We start from the raw sequence: 3,167 nt of genomic DNA on the forward strand, positions 1-3,167 counted from the left end.
TTCTACAATAGAATTGAATCCCAGACTCCTCCAACATTTGACATTTTTCAGTGTCCTCAAGACTCCTCCAATGGACGAACCTCCACAATGCCATCCGAACTCCACTAACGGTCATCCCTTTATCGGATTCCTCATGAAATCGGACCTCTCCGGCGGACAATCCTCAGACGAGCTTCTACATCAGGCAAATTTTAGATGGACTTCTCTAGCAATCAAACTCCTGCCGGACTTCTCCAATAAAAAGTCTCCATCCGAGCTTCTACAGCAGATGACTTCCACCTACAACATCAGTGCCCAAGGCACCCGACAACAGTGGACTCGTCAGCAACCTCGAAAATATCCGAGCCTCTATTAGATTGCTAAGATAGAGAGTCAGTCCGCTCCATCAGACATCCCAGCTGAGCTTTAGCCGTTCGGCCCGAACTCTCCGGCAAGTCGCGACAACAGACACCACTCTACTCTCTGTAACAGATTCCACATGGCCCCACCACTCTCTGGCAAGTCATGATAATAGACACCACTTCACTCTCTATAACAAACTCCACATAGCCCTGAACGGCCCACTGATACCACTACTCTCCATAACAAACTCCGCATGGCCCCGAACGGCCCACTACCAGGCAGTTACAGACGTCACTGTCAATCAGTTATGCTCTCCATCTATAAAAGGGACCCCCAGATATGTTCTTCTCTAACCTCTAAACTCTATCTCGAAACTCTGCTAAAATTTTATTCGAGTGCTCCATTTCTATTGAGGTAGAGTACTGACTTGAGTGTCAGAGGGTCTTATCAGAGCACCCCCAACTCCGGTTTAAACTTCCCTTGCAGGTCCCGACGGCGGACGTGATCCCCTCGACTCCAGCTTCTTCGACGTCGATGGAATTTTGCACCAACAAAAAAAATGAAACAAAAACAAAACTTGAATCATACATTAGGATTTGCACTGGTATATGCAAGGTAGAAGATCTCTCTATCCTAACCTAGTTGAACCCAATCCTGAGATTGAACGGTTGATTCATATTAAACCTGAAAATCAGATGGCTGGAGATCCTAGAGAACCACCTAGGCAGATGAAAGAATATTTTATTCCTTCCACCTATAATCCATTGACTTGTATCCACTTAGCTGATATCCCTGCAAGCCACTATGAGATCAAGTCGACCACAATCTAGATGCTCCCATCTTTCTATGGAAATACTAATGAAGATCCTTACAAGCATCTAGATGAGTTCTTAGAAATTTGTTCCATGATAAAAATTCAAAATTTTACTGATGATGCACTTAGATTGACCTTATTCCCCTTCTCACTTAAAGACAAAGCCAAGTACTGGCTTGGCATGATAAGGAGACCAATCCAAACTTGGGCTGAAATACAGTACGAGTTCCTTAAGAAATTCTATCCTATAGGTCGAACCAACACCATGAGGCGAGCCATCACTGGATTTGCTCAACTTTCAGGAGAACAAATTCATGAATCATGGGAGAGACTTAAAGAACTTCTTACAAAATGCCCACACCATGGTCTATCTAAGTGGCAAATTATGTTTTTTATGAGGGTTTAGGTGACCAATACAGACAAATGGTAGATGCATCTTGTGGGGGTGCATTCATGAGTAAAAGTGAGGATAAAGCCTACACTTTATTTGAAACTTTGAATGAAAATTCAATCAATCATGCTTCATTATCCTCCTACGAAAGATCAATCCCTCACCAAAAGTGGACAGAAATTTTTGAGATCAAACAAACAGACTCTAGTCCTAAGGCCGATCTGAACCTAATAGCCCAAAGATTAGATAAAGTCAACCTTCTTGTTCAAAAATTTGATCAGTTCCTAGCATTAGGTCAATAATATCCTGCACAATACACACCACCACCTAATTATCAGGAGAATTATTCTATCTATGCTAGTCTAGCCCATCATGTGAGCGAATGTTCCACGGCTGCACAGTTTCCACCTTTCATTCAAGAATAAGTTCAAGCTGTCCAAGGTTACTCCAAACTTGTCAATGATCCATTCTCTAACACATATAATTCAAGCTGGAGGAACCATCTTAATTTTTCTTGAAGACCCCAACAGACTCAAGCTCAGACCCAAATTCTTTCTTTGCAAAACTTTCAGAGTAGGCCTCCATACTAGAATTATGCCTACAATAGAGGTCAGCCCAGTCAATCTATCCAGCCACCATATCAAAATCAGCCACCATACCCACCTCCTCAACAGACTAATCTAGCTGATGATAGATTAAACCAACTTCAATAAATGATCATGACCCAACAGCAATCTCTCATCAGGCTAGAAGCACAAATAGATCAATTAACTGAATCTACCATGAAGAGAGAACTAAGTCAATTGCCAAACGAACCAATATTGAATTTTGAAAATGACCCACCCATCCATCAATTACCTGGACCTAGTCATCAATCCAATGTCCCACCTAAGAATCTCCAATTTGAAAGTGACAATGCAATTTCTAAGCTTAAAAGTGGTAGGATTCTTAAGGACCCATACCAAGATCAGGTGAGAGAGGCTAGTACTGATGCTAGCCAAAATATGAATTTAAAAGAGGTGATTAGTACTGAGACTGACCCAATAGAAGAATCTGAGCCCAAAACTGATACTGAGAAGAGAACGGATGAGTTACTTGAGATATATTCATCAAGAGTCTCATTTTCTTCAGCCCTAGAAATAGGTTCTTCCACTTTAAAATCACCTTCTCTAGAACTGAAATTGCCCTTGGTCACATCTAAGTACACATGTTTAAAATCAACTGATATCCTTTTAGCACCCATTACTTCAAACTTAACCTCTAACCCAAAAACTCAATTCATCAGTATTTTAGAAGAATAAATAGGAGAAATTCTTGATAAATAAGGGTCTGTGAATGGGTTTGTGAACTATCTTTCTAAAATTAAGAATGGAGATGTGAACTACTTTCTAAAGATTGGTAATAAAATATTAAAATTTATTTTAGATAATTTTTTTGAGATTGACAATCCAAAACCATTGAAATTTGTCAATCTAATATTTGACATGGGATAAGTAAAAATCAGCATGGTCTGGCTAAAGATGGTAAACTTAGCACTTCCTGGGAGGCAACACAGTTTTCAATTTTTGCTTTTGCCTTTGCTTTTTTTTGCATTTTGTTTAGGATAATCGAGTCTTGCTT

General features: G+C 40.2%; 1 non-coding gene across 1 annotated transcript; it reads right to left on the reverse strand.

Moving 5' to 3' along the window:
• Positions 1–1,418: 1,418 nt before the first annotated feature.
• LOC140853026 (small nucleolar RNA R71) lies at positions 1,419–1,525 on the reverse strand. The gene has a single exon (XR_012136104.1). It is a non-coding gene; the product is annotated as a small nucleolar RNA R71 (small nucleolar RNA).
• Between the last annotated feature and the right edge of the window lie 1,642 nt (positions 1,526–3,167).

This window comes from Elaeis guineensis, chromosome 12 (genome assembly GCF_000442705.2).
Source record: "Elaeis guineensis isolate ETL-2024a chromosome 12, EG11, whole genome shotgun sequence".
NCBI classification, from domain to species: Eukaryota; Viridiplantae; Streptophyta; class Magnoliopsida; order Arecales; family Arecaceae; genus Elaeis; species Elaeis guineensis.